This window comes from Chinchilla lanigera, unplaced genomic scaffold, assembly GCF_000276665.1.
Source record: "Chinchilla lanigera isolate Chin_1 unplaced genomic scaffold, ChiLan1.0 scaffold00047, whole genome shotgun sequence".
Taxonomy (NCBI): domain Eukaryota; kingdom Metazoa; phylum Chordata; class Mammalia; order Rodentia; family Chinchillidae; genus Chinchilla; species Chinchilla lanigera.
Window position 1 is genome coordinate 17,462,791 of NW_004955448.1, and position 13,638 is coordinate 17,476,428.

The 13,638-nt window shown below is 41.2% G+C and overlaps 1 protein-coding gene across 3 annotated transcripts in view; it reads left to right on the forward strand.

The window, feature by feature from the left end:
* Positions 1-13,638, forward strand: part of LOC102013566 — a 399,641-nt gene that overhangs the window by 29,193 nt on the left and 356,810 nt on the right. The window lies entirely within an intron of this gene.

The window sequence follows — 13,638 nt, forward strand, 5'->3', positions numbered from 1 at the left end:
TCCTGGGCGGGAATAGAGCCCTGTCCAGCGAGGTCAGAGCCTGGTACTGGAGTGACAGTGATCGCAGAGCGGGCCAGGAAGGTGGACGGGGTGTGTCAGATACACGGGGCAGCGGGAAAAGTCTTCTAAGTGGAAGAAACAGTGTATGTGGAGTCCTCGGAGTTACGCAAGTCTGATACTTTCTGGGCTTGAAAATGTGGTTAGGCCGCAGTATGGAGATTTCTGTAAGTGATTCTGGGCAGCAGTGACTGATGTTCTGTGTCCTCCCTGGGCCCAATGGACAGAAGGAGTCCCTTGTAGGCTGTGGTTCTTAGAATGCAGAGATGAGAGCAGGTTTCTCTGAGGCACCGCAAGTCGGGTGCACTTAGTACGGGGAGGGTAGGGGAGAAACTGGAATCCAGCAGCTGTGTTGAGAACCTAGAGATGAACAGTTTTGAAAGGGAAAAAAATCGGATAGGACAGAACAGGCAGATCTGGAAAGCCAACAAAGAAAGACACAGAATGTACTGCACTGGAGAGAATTCCATGGATTCGTGTGAGGAATTTTAAAGAAAGTGCTTTGAAAAAACATTTAATTGTAACTTGGATTTAACTTTGATTTCCTTTGATGAATGCAGCTTTCAGTCTGGCTAGTGGGGTAAATTCTTGGCTTAAATAAAGTGCTCAGAAGTGTCCATTTGTGACAGGTCAGAGCTTACTGGGTAAATTGTAGATGCTGCTCTTCCAGCAGTTCTATACCCCATTCAGTTTATCTCATTTTACCTGCGAGTTTAGGAATATTCGCGTTTTTTGAAGTTGCCAGTATTCTCTTGGGGGTAGTGAAGGAGACAGCACATTCTTTGTTAGAGTGGTTCCTGAGAAAAATCAGGCAGAGGAGACTGGAATGGTATGTGAAGGTTTCTTAGCAATTACTTGAAGTGGAAGTGTGTGGAAATTTGGCTCTATTGATGTGCGTTTGAATTCTAAAGACAGGAAAGATTCTGTGAAAGTGCAGCGCACTACGGTTGTTAGGAAATGGATTGCCCAAAAGAGCACAGCCAGGTCTGGTACGGTTCGCTCTTGAGCGAGGAGGTGGCAGCACGGAATCGATAGGCAATCCTGGGCGCTCGGGGAGGCTGAGCAGCAGCCCCGCCCTCCACCTGGCCTGTGCTCTCCCTGGGATCCCAGAGCTCCGGAGCCTGCCAGCCTGAGTGCGTAGTCTGCATAATTCTGTCGAAGAGAAGACTCTTGGGACCTTTAAAACAGTGGCATCTTAGCGTACTGGGATTTGGCTTCGGGGTTCCTTTCTCTCAGTAGTCACAGTGAACATATCTGGTCAGAATATCCTTGCTATGTCTCCCTGCCAAAGGTTGCTTTATAGTTGCCATGGAAACCAAATCATCAAATTTTGAAAATTAGTATATTCCAGGTCCCTAGGGGCTGCAACAACCTGTGTGTATTTGTGTGAAGATGAAGTAGACCCCTTTCATCTATTGTTACTAAAGCGAAACGCCTTTGTTAGGTGACTAGTGCAGCGTGTGTTGTGACACTCCATTCACTCCTTTACTCATACTGGTGTGTGTCTCCCCTGCTCCATTCTTATACGAATATGGGAAGGAAAATGCGGAAGAAGGCAGGAAGTTACTTTGATGTGAGGGCAACTTTCTGCAGTTTCCTTTTTAATGAAAAAATGATTTTCTCAGTCACAGGATAACTAGGTTCAACATAGAGATGTATTTGATGTATGTGCACATACATAAATACTTACATGTGTATCTCACACTTTAGAGGAATTTTTAATGATTTTATATTACTTTGAACACAGGGCTTTCTGCTGAGGAATGCTGTATATTTGTGTATAGACTTTAAAGGGTTACGCTTCCCTGAGCGTCCAGTGAAACAGTGCACGAATCTTTTCATTTCCAAAGTTCAGAGTTACGGTCATCTCTGGAAGATGAGGCCATTGCTTCTTCCTGCCCCTGCTGTCAAGGAGAACCACCACGTTCAGTAATTATGAGGAAATCTGTTCGCTGCTTTAACCAACTTGGAGTGTTCCTCCTTTCTAGCTTTTCCCTTCCTACTCTGACCCCTTGTACTTCCTTTTCTAGCACCGTTGTACTCTTCTTCCCCTGAGGATGAACACCCAGTTCGGTGCTCTCTTCCTCTGTGTGTGTGTGTGTGTGTTGGACCAACACCACTCAACTGTCCTGAGTACAGCATCCATTTTATACTTATGTTTGTTAAACTGTGGTCAAAGGATTTTTCCTCTGTAGCGGTTGCTGCAATTTAGGCAGTAGTCTTCCTGCATTCTTTAGAGGTTGCCCCCTGCATTTTAATTTGCAGAATCCAAATACCTCGTGTTTGGTGAAATTGGGTGTTTGTCTTTCAAAATGCTTCTGTGTCCGTCCTTTGCTCTTGTTTGTGTCGTGTCCCATGACCACTGCCCAGCTTACCCACGCGTTGACTGCGCTTGACCCCTGCTCTGCGGTCATCGTGGCCCAAGTCCTTTTCACTCTGCACCCGAATTATCGACACAGCTTCCTCATGAGCTCTGTTTATACGCAGCTGCCCCTTCCCTTACCCTGTCCCTGGAGCGCGTCTGTTAAGAGTGAGAGCGTGTCAGTTTTCTTCTCAGGACCTCCCGTGGCTGTCACATCGCTCAGACTAAAGCCAGTGTTCTCCCTGTGCCCGTGCGCTGCGTGTGCTCCGGCACCCGCCTCGGCACATCTCTCAGAGCTCATCTCCGAGCACTGTTCTCGGTTTCGCCCACTTGAGACAACTCAGCTGCTTGCCCGGAACCCTCCTGCCTCTGTCTCTGGAGCTTGCTGCGTCCTCTGCCTTAGAGTGCTTCTTCCTCCAGACCTGTGGAAGTCTTTACTCAAGTGCCACGTTTTCAGAAAAGCTTCCAGTTCCCCAAGATCTCGATCCTCCCTTTCCACATTTCCTATTTGATTTTTCCCCATAGCACTTAAAATAATTTCATGTACTATATATTTTGCTTATCTATTTGATATCCACTTCCCACGCTAGCATGCAGGTTCTGTGAGGACAGAATGTATCGTCCAGTTGTTCACTGCTGTATTCCCAGCATTGGAAGAAACTCAAGTATGTAGTAGTTGCTAGTAAGTACTTGTTGAATAAATAAATGAATTTAATGTTGCTGTGCTGCTTTGCATGTTCTCTGCAAAAGTACCTGTTTCTTTTGAGTGTAGCTGTCAGAGCTAATGACATACTAATCACCACATTTTAGGCATCGTCACAGCCACCGGGCACCAGAGTACAAAGATGAATACGGAACAGGCCCTGTCTGCAGGCGGCTCCCGTAGGATATCCTCTTTGTGAAAATCTGTGTCCGCTAGACAGAGTTTAAAAGCTTTCTTTTCTGTACCCATAGTTCTCACTTGCATATGACTAATCATCAGAATTTTTGATAAATGTGTGATTATTTACATAAACCCTTCATCAGATGGCAGAAGGCCCTGGAGGAGAGCTTTTGTCTTGATTATCTCCCCCTGTTCTCAGTGTCTCTGAAAATGTTGGTTGAGGAAACCGAGCCATAGAAAGAAATCTGCAGTTTAACCTAGAAATCTATGGAAAGCATGTACCGAGCGGGTGAAACTGTAGTATTGCCTCATCTCGCTCAGTCACCAGAGTTGGAGAGCGAGGCACCGTCATGTTATAATCGTGAGCCGTCTGTTTGGTATGGGACAACAACAAGATGCAGAAAAAATTGATCGTTAAAGTGGAAATCAGACAGAATTTGGAGAAGTCAAAGTAGCACGACCCAGAATTAAGACCCATACTTGATGGATGATAATGTAGGGCTCTGCCTGACATTCTTTAATCATTGCATCTTCAAAAATGTGCTGTGTATTATTTTTTTTATATGTTTTTCTTTTACAAAATGCTTTGGTTTATATTTGATAAGACCCTGTAATACAGTTTATATTTTAATCATCTTCAATCTGTTAAATGGCTTTATACCTCTTTCTCTCTGAGTAACTTGAAGTGTTTTAGAACAATAATTGCAAAACCCAGATAGGCACAATTTTATCATTTTAGAAAGGGTTTTATGTTCATTGTTTGAGTTCTGTCTTGTGTATGATGACCTTTCAAAGGTTTGTGGTTAAACCCATTGTAATGTACTTCCAATGCTGTTTGTATAAGAAGCTATGAAGTATGAGCTTTATATATGAGGGAAAGTAAATATAATCTTTGCAAATGAATGATACTAATACGAAGTAGCTAACATTAATATGAAGAGTGACAACTTTTTAAAATGTATCGTAAATGTTTGACTTAATACTGTAAGCCTGCAGGGACATTAAAGAACAGATCAGAAGTCATGTTTTACACTTGTGTATTTAAAACATCTAAGTCTGGTTTCTCTCCAGTACTACCAATTTCATTGATTATGGTTCTTTGTTTCTTTTTTTTGCATTTCGTCCAAGTTTCCAGACAGTTCAAAGTAGTTAGATGATTGATCTGTGTATGTTTGTTGATTGATTGCATTTGTCACAAACCACAATGGAAAAAGTTGTCATAAAGATCTCGATTAAATAATATACAAGCTGCCATGAGCAAACACCTCATAGCTGAATTTTGGTTCAATACACTGGGCTGCAGTTTTTCATTTCATATTGATTGGACAGTGTAGTGATTGCAGATAGGGGCTGAAAATAGTTCTCTGGAGAAATGCCATCCTTGCAGTGTCTGCACAGGTGTGTTTATCTGTGAAGCAACGTGAGTGTGCTAGGAAGGTTCACGAAGTAAGTATTGGTCTGGAATCTGGAATTTGGTCAAGATAATTTTTGGAGAGCATAAGAACTTCTGTAAGATTAGAAAATGACATAAACTGAAACATTTGTTGCAGCTCACAGAAAACAGTAAGGGGCACTGTTGAGTGCCAAGGACAGAACTAGATTTCTACTTCCTTTTGTTTTGGCTCAAAAACAAGGGAAGCACTCATGCCCTAGGTCAAATCAGCACTCCTTTTTAGGGAAGCTCTGGTCTAAAGGAATTATCCAAGATACAGTAAGAGCCCACTGCATGAAGATGTAAGACAGGACACATCCGTTTGATGGGATTGTTGAAGATATTGGAAGTTTTGCTTATAAAGCCTTAACAGTGTGAAAATTGGTTTGTTATGATGATAGCTCAAAATTGCTTTAAGTAGATAACATCGGATAGCTCACTGTTATTTTTTGTCATAAATATGTATATGCAAAGAGATTTCTGGAAAAAATAGAGCTCATTTGATTGGTCCTGTTACTCACATTTTACTGATAGAAAAACACAAACACACTGGGACAGGACTCAGCATGTCGCAGTCTCGTCCTGGGCAGAGGCCGGCCCGAGCCCGCTGTGGCCTGCTGCCTGGTGCTGTGCCTTGCCGCTGTGCTAACGTTTTAAACTTCCCTCTGCATTCTGCAACATTGCTTAAGGGAAGTTTGTGAATGGTAACATAACCTTGTTTGCTTTGATTTAATTTCTTCAATTTAAAATTTTCTTTAAACTTGTTTTCTCATCCCTCTTCACTGAGTCTTCTTTCCTGTTTTTTTCTCCTTGTCTGTACTTGCAGTTTTCAGTGAGAAGGAATCGTATTTCAGGGAAGATTTTGCTTCGGTTCATAGTCAAGTTTCTGCCTCCCGCAGGTTCTCCCCTCGTTCTTCGCTTCCTTCCTCCTCCTCTCCCGGTCTTTGCCGTGTCCTTTGGGAACCTTGTACCTGTCTCAGGTCTTTCTTCTTGGTTGAGATTACTGGAAAGGACTGAGGGAATTTCTGTACCCTCTTGTGGGAGTGACACTGAGTTCTACATATTTTAAATCTGAGCACTTGGAAGATTTTACTCCTGCTCTTTTGCTCTCATTTATGAATTGTCTGTCTTGACATTAGCAAATGCTGTTTTTTGAGGATCCTACTAATTTGGCCTTTTAAAGGTTTTTAAGCAGAGAAACTCCTTCCTTGGCCTCCCAGGGGTAGTGGGTAGAGGTGTAAACTGCTAGTGTTTATCTCATGTTTTTAATTAACATGTTTGTTTTTAGGGTGTCTTTTCTTCTCTGACATTTTTCCCTCTGGACTCAGCAAGTTTTTCAATTGCTGGTTCTCCTGGCAGGAGAACATCCTTTGAGAGAGGCCCTGGAGATGCTAAGAGACTCTGGAGATCTCAAGAGATGTTAATTAGCAGGAGTAAATAAATGGCCTGTTTATGCGCATTTTAATGCTGTCCTTCCCTTTTTTTAAATTAAGAAGTAGAAAATGTGCTTGTGCTTAAATGTAGTGTAAAGTTTCCAATATTCCTCTGGGTGCTGGTATATTTTCCTAGGTTGTGGAGAATATGTTCAAAAGAATTTTATCTCTTGAGAATGTCCCTCCTCCATTTTACTGCTTTTTATTGTAGCGCAGCTCCTTGTACAAAAAGGGTACCTGAATAGTAATATTATTTCATAATCTGCTGTAGTAACCATACTTACTTATTTTGAGAAATTTTACAGGACTGGAATTAATGAAGCAGAGGCTTAAGAATTGCCCTTCATTTGGATAAAACTTTTTTTTAATCTAAAAATATAAAAATTTAGTGACAGTGCAAGAAGGAACCTTCAGAACGTCTTCCCTGTTCTTGTCTTAGCAGCCTCATTCTTGAGATGGCTCAAGCAAATGAAAGGCTGGCCCAGTTCGAAAGCCATTAAAATTATTCTCAAAACTTCTGCTGCTATCTTCCTTTCAAAATGCACTGAGTTATCCTGGTGGGACTTGCTTATTAGTACTTTATTTAGTCTCTTAGAGAAGAATATTCTACTCAAGAGAACCACTGTACTGTGACTCTCTACTTGTGCTTTGACCCTGTTGAAGGTATTCAACCGCATTTAGCTCTGGTGTTCATGTTTCCAAATGGAGTAATACTGATCAGACCATTTGGTGAGGCGTCATATGTAAGATATTCCCAACAGTGGCTGTTACATAGCACCGAATGATAGGTTAGTTTCTGACTATTAAAAGAGGAAAATAATCTGCCGTTTGGAAAAGATAGGGGCTGGGGATTTAGCTCAGCGGCAAAAAGCACCTGCCTGGCAAGCGCAAGGTCGTGAGTTCGGTTCCCGGTACCGGAAAAAAAAAAAAAAAAAAAAAAAAAAAAGGAAAAGATAGAGAGTAAGTAAAAGAGCGTTGAATATCAAGATGTTAAGCGATAGTAAGAAAGCCCCGATGTAAACTTTCCAGTCCTGTACTGACTGCTTCCAGATTACTGACAAAATGTGCATATGTTACAGTGGAACTATTTTTAGTAATCTTTGTGGGAGGTTGGGGATATTTTTGCAGTTAGGTGAGAAATGCATGATGTTTGAAAAGCCATCTAGAAAACCTGATAATGTCTTTGTGGATATGGTGGTATAGTATTGTCTTGATTCTATATCACTATCTGGATTTATAGATTAAGGCTAATACAATTAGAGTACTAGTAAGTGAATCATGAACAATTATTTTTCTATCAAGAATTTGAAGGCATTTATACTAAGAATACTAGTACCCCCCAAAAAAAATCATAAATGAGTGCAGAAAATTGACACTGTGGAGCAGAAGAACCCAAGGATGTCATTCCAAAATCTAACATTTATGTTACACTGAACTTTGGATTTATCTCTGGGGTTCTTGAAAGCCAAGTTGACGAAGAAGATAGGATCAGTTCCATTTCTGTTGTCTAAAAGATGACAGTGAGTTGGTTCGTCAGGAGTTAACTTTCCCTAATGCTGATTTTTAAAAGAGATAAATCACATGGGAGCCAAAATGATGAGCACTGATTTAACAGGCAATTCCTGCAACACAATTTGTGAAGCAAATGCTGTCTTTAGAGCAACCTTGGGGAGAAAGTCTGAAGGTTATGGCTGACAGTCAGCAAAGGCATTTTTGGCCGAAGGCTAACGTGGTCTGTGCATGTGACTACATGTGGTTGCGCTTGGCCCAGTGTAGAGAACCTACAGTGCTGAGTCCATACCCTTCAGTAGTGTTCTTGCGAGTCGTTTCTCTCAGTCAGAATTGCAGGTGACCTCACCCTCATGTGAGAACGGAAAAAGCAGGATTATTCCAGGCTGGGAGTTTGAGCCTGAATAATGTTTACAGATCAGCTGGGAAGGTAATGAAGTCCACTTCCTGTCATGATAACCAGTGTTTCTATGTCTTGTTTCTTGGAAGTTGTAAGATCATTAGGAGTCCCTTGGGGCACTTGGCTGGTAGGAAGAGAAAGATTAGGAGAACGTATAAGTCACTGTCCCATCACTGGGGCAAAATATGCAACACCTACAACCTAAAAGAAGAGGTGTTTATTTTGACCCATTGTTTGCAAAATTCTGTCTATAGTTGGTTGGTCCAAGGCAGAAATGGCATGGTGAAGGAAAGTTGCTCAATCCATGACAACCAGGAATCAGAGAGAGAGAGAGAGAGAGAGAGGGAGGGAAGGAAGGGGGGGACAGAGAGACAGGGAGAGACACAGAGACAGAGAGAGAGGGAGAGAGAGATGGAGAGATGGAGAGAGAAAGTGAGAGAGAGAGAGAGAGAGAAAGAGAGAGAGAGAGAGAGCACCCTTCCAGGTCGTTCCCTTAGTGGCCCTCCTCTACTGGCCAGGCCCCACCTCCTGCAGCACTTCAGCCATGGACACAGTGGATAATCCACCCATGAGTGTACCACTCCCATGGGTCAGTCACATTTTGAAAGCCCCACCTTGGGACATGTGAGACTTTGGGCGAGGTGTTCTACATCTGAATCATTACAGGGTGTAAGGTTAAGCAGCTCGCTTTTATTTATGGTGATATGTGAAGGTTTTGCAAAAAACCGTATGACAAATAGTAAAAAGTTATTGCTTAAAAATGTTTGAAAATTACCATCATTCACTTGGAAGGAATGATTTTGGTCTTAACACTTACTGCAGCAGTTTTTAAAATCCACAGTAAACCCTCCTTGATTGATTTAGCAAGAACTTTTTCTGACGATCTAATCAAATGAATTATTTCCTTTTAAATGTAAATGTATTATTTCCTTGGAAGAATAGAAAATAGTCAAATAAATAAACAAAAATTAAATATCAATTGCCTTTTGAAGAAAAATTTTCAAAGCTACTGATTGTAGCATTAGAGTAATATACTAATCCATAATTCATTAGTTTTTTTAAACTTTGGCTAGAAAACAAGAGCAAAACGTACTTTCAGACCAATGTAGAGTAATTAAAATAGCACCTTATAAAGGATACAGAGAAGTAATTTCATTTCTAATGTACTTGGAATTGGAGAATGCTGGTAATTTATCCAGTTGTTTATGACAAACTGACGGTACTGAAATGCAGCCCGGGCCTGCACGGTAGAGGTGAGCTGTTGTTTTGATGACCTTGAGTATGCCAAGGTGAAAATGCAGGTTCTGCATGAATAGTCCCGAACTACGTGTCCGTATTGACGCCACGCAGGTTAGGTAATAGCTAGTCCCTGTCACTAGAGTTAAGGACAATCAGAGGTGGGTAGAAAGCTGTTTTTAATCTGCTTTGAAGGACAAATTATACATAAATGGATATAAGGCTTTTATTTTCTATCTGTCTTTTATAATTGGAATAGAATTTTAGCATGTTTAAGACTAAGAAGACTTGTCACAGGTTTGAGAGTCACTTTTTACATCTCTAATCCTGTTTAGTGAGAATAGACTCTCCATTAATTTATATGTAAACCAGGGACACAGCAATGGTTAATGTCAGGACAATCAGCAAAAACAGAAGGCATATACAGTGTCTTAGTTACTTTCCTCATTGTTGGGACAGAATACGTGACACCCAGAGTTAAAGGGGGGAAGGCTTCTTTAGCTCCCAGTCTGTGGAGGTCTCAGTCCGTACTCATCTGGCTCCAAGGCAGGGTGGCGTGGCACAGGGGCAACCCTGCAAGGTGGCAGAAGACAGCAGAAGCAGCAAAAGGGAGAAGCAAGCCTCTTTTCCTCCCTTGTATTACATGCAGGCCACCCACCCTAGGGTGGGTACAGCACTGACACCCCCAATCCCGGCACTGGACAATGAACCAGTCACAAACTCTAGATTCAGCCACCTCTGAAAAGCCCACCCCCATGACCATATGAGGATTTGGGGGTCATCCAGACACAAACCATAACATACAGTTTCCCAGAGTGCATGTAAACAGTTAAGAGGATCTCAGTGCGTCAAGGGCTAGGGAGATGGGAAAACAGTCGGATAGATTAATAAAGTAAAGCAAATTAACCATTGACCAAGTGGCAGCTGTAAAACATAAATAAGAAAATGTAAGTTATCTCCAAGGGTGGTGGTACACTCCTGTAATACCAAAATTTAGGAGGCTGAGGCAGGAGGATCACAAGTTTTAGGCCAGCCTGGGTTACATAGAAAGTCCAAGGCTGCCCTGCATTATACAGCAGAACCCTGCCTCAAAAAAAAAAAAAAAAAGTCGGTTATATGAAAACTTACTTTGTACTGTTTATTAGTATTTTGGTAAGTGAAATTCTCAATTTCCATCTAGAGTCTTTATGTATAGTAAAAACATACCACATATTTTAGCTGGGTGTGGTTGTACATGCTTCTAATCCTAACTACCAGGGTGCTGAGGGAGGATTCCAAGTTTGGGGCCAGCCTGGGCAACTTATTGAGACTCTGTCACAAACAGTCAAACCACATGGGAACCCTCTCCCCCCCCCCACCCGCCCAAACACCCAGACAAACAAGTTTTTCTTTTCTATTTTTAAAATTTGTGATTAGATTTAACTCTACTTTGTGTCTATTGCTTTTATGTAATTTTTAAACATGAGCATTTTCCCATGTCAAATATTTGAAATTTGTGTACACGTTTAGGGCTGTAAATTATTTTGTCTTAAAGTTGTACTATAATTTTTCATGTTTCTCAATCACTGGCATTTTGAATTATTTCTGTTTTTTACTGTTATAAAACATCACCATCTTTTTACTTCAGTTTTTGAGCTAATAATTTCTCAAGGATGAATTCATGGAAGTGAACTTACTAGCCAAATTTCAGAACTTTTGATATGTGTGTGTATGTGTGAGCATTCAGATTATCCTTCTGCAAAAGTATCAGTCTGAACTGCCATCAGCAGTGTATTAGATTGCCCCAGATGGTTGTGTGTTTTACTGTATAACATCTGCAACACCAGAATCTGAACAGACAATACATGTATGTGTGTGTGTGTGTGTGTGTGTGTGTGTGTGTCTTTGTTTGTATAGTTTCTGCCCAACATCTCGTAGGTTACGATTAGGCAAGAGAGTAATGACTTCACTGAGATACCTTCTGCTTTATTAATTTGGAGGAATTATGAGATCTTTTATTTTTGTCTTTTAATATTTTTATGAAATGACATTCAGTATCTGGGGTTGGTTATAAAAACACAAAGAGTAAAGGGGGCTAGGACCTGAGTAAGTGTCTTTCAGTTGTTGCTTTTCACTTTCCTGGTAACCAGGCAGAACGTGTGGGGCGGCGTGAACAGTAAGGCTTCTCCTTTGAGTGGATCTTCCACATGGGAGGTGTGAGCAGTTCAGTGGTGGGTGGAGGGTTAAGTTAGAGAATCATCTCTGCTTAGTTGAGGAAGGGAAATTAAATTATTTTTAGGGGCTTCAGTCTGTCAAACTGGCATTGTTCTTTATTGAGAGATAGGTGGTGAGAGGAGCTCATCCTCGGGCCCACTGCGATCAAGACATCCCAGTGAGTGAGCATGCGCTCCATTCTGATGGAGCTCAGGGGCTGTAAGCAGATCTTACATTACCCATTAGGACTGTCATTGTGTTACCTGCTTCTTAAATTGATGATCATCAGCAACCTTTCTTTTCGTTGTGTTCTAAATAATCTGTGGAGAGAAATACGAGGCCTCCATAACTTTCGCTTGTCCTTCAGTTGAAGGGAGAGAATTTAGCCCAGTGTTCTACAGTGATCTTTTTAGAGTCATGTCCTGTTCAACGCACAAAGGCAAGAAGGTGTCTGGGCCTGTTATGGACCTTCAGTTGTCCTTTTCAGTGGTTTCTTGTGCATCGTCTGACTTTCGTTTTATGTGATTGTTTCGCGAGATCTGTGTGGCGTTTACGTTTGTGTGGGTAGAACCTGTAGGCTCAGGTCAGTGAACTCGTCGTTAGGGTTTGGTTGGTGTAAAATATGAGAACACAATACTAAGTGACACTTGGCGCGTGCTGCCAGCACAGGTAAGGCCTCTGAGCTGGGGAGCTCTCCGGGATTTCTCTGTTGAAGGAACCTGAGCACTCTGCCTTGTGTGGGATGCTGGTATAAGTTACCAAGCTTAAAGCTGAATCTTTTAATCCTCCATAGGTTTCTAAAAGAAGAGCTATTATCTTAGGAAAGAAGAGCTATTAGCATCAGAACAAAAGAAAACATAGTATTGATGGAGACAAAAGTTGATGTAGTCTTGGTTTATAATGGGTAAATAATATAAAAAAGCAATGTTGCTGGACATGTTTGGGCATGTTTGTAATTCCTATACTTTGGGAGGCTGGGGCAGGAGGATTGCAAGTTCAAGCTCAGCTTGAGCAATTAGTAATTTAGTGAGAACTTAGCTCAAAATTAAGAAAATAATGGCTGGAGATGAGTTTCAGTGCTAAAGTTCTGGGTCCAATTCCTAATACTGAAAATAATATTATTCAACAGAAAAACAAAATTTATCCAGAGTTTCTTGGGACATACCTTGAAGGTTTTCAGACGTAACTATACAGAGGAAAGTTACTGTGCTTGTAGGTTAGAAAATGAGAGAAAATTGCCTTTCAATTGTAGTGTGGGAAATTTAGGTTGGATTATGGAATGATGTTTTATTCTAGCAAGATTTTCAAACACTGGAAAGGATCAGCTTGGGGAGACTATGTGGCCCCAAGGAAGGAAGGCAGAGCTACAAGTAAACCTAGCTTTGAATCCACTGAGGTCAAAACCTTCAGAAAACTGTTGGCAGAGTTATGTGAAAATTGCCCGGCAAGTCACGGCCACGGAAATTTTGTGGGACCTTATTAGAATGTGAGAACAGCAAAGAATCACGGGGTCAAAAAAAAAAAGAAAAATCATCTCAGGCACCAAGGAAAAGTAGAGGTGCTAATGCACTTCAGAATCAGAGAATCTGGGAGCGACTGACCAGACAAGCAAAGCGTTGTGGAAAGAAAAGGCAAGAGGAGCAATTAAGATGTGTGCTTGCTATGCTTATGGGAAGCGCTGTGCGATTGTAGAAATGCTTTGATTTGGTGGCTGGAAAACATGAATACAATGTAAATAGCTCTTCTATTTAAAACATTTCAAATTATTAGCTGAAAGATCACTATTAAATAGTGATTGATTTTTAATTGAGATATTTATGTGCCTTCAGGTTGAAGGCTAAAATCAATGATCTCCAAAAATTGATTCTTAAATTATGATTCCCTGATAATTATTGGGATTTTTTTGGTGTTGAGTTTTGAGTTCCCAGTGCATATGATTATAATTAAACAAATGTTTCAGCAACTATTCTGAAAAAAGGCATAGGATACACAGAATTTTAACGAGATGTGATATATTTTTAGGAACTTGCAATGTACACAGGGAGATTGGTAGTAACAGATCCCATAAGGTATGTGTGAGCAGTCAGCAGGCATTGCTGCCAGAGCAGAGAGCGGCGGAAGTGAGTCTGCACT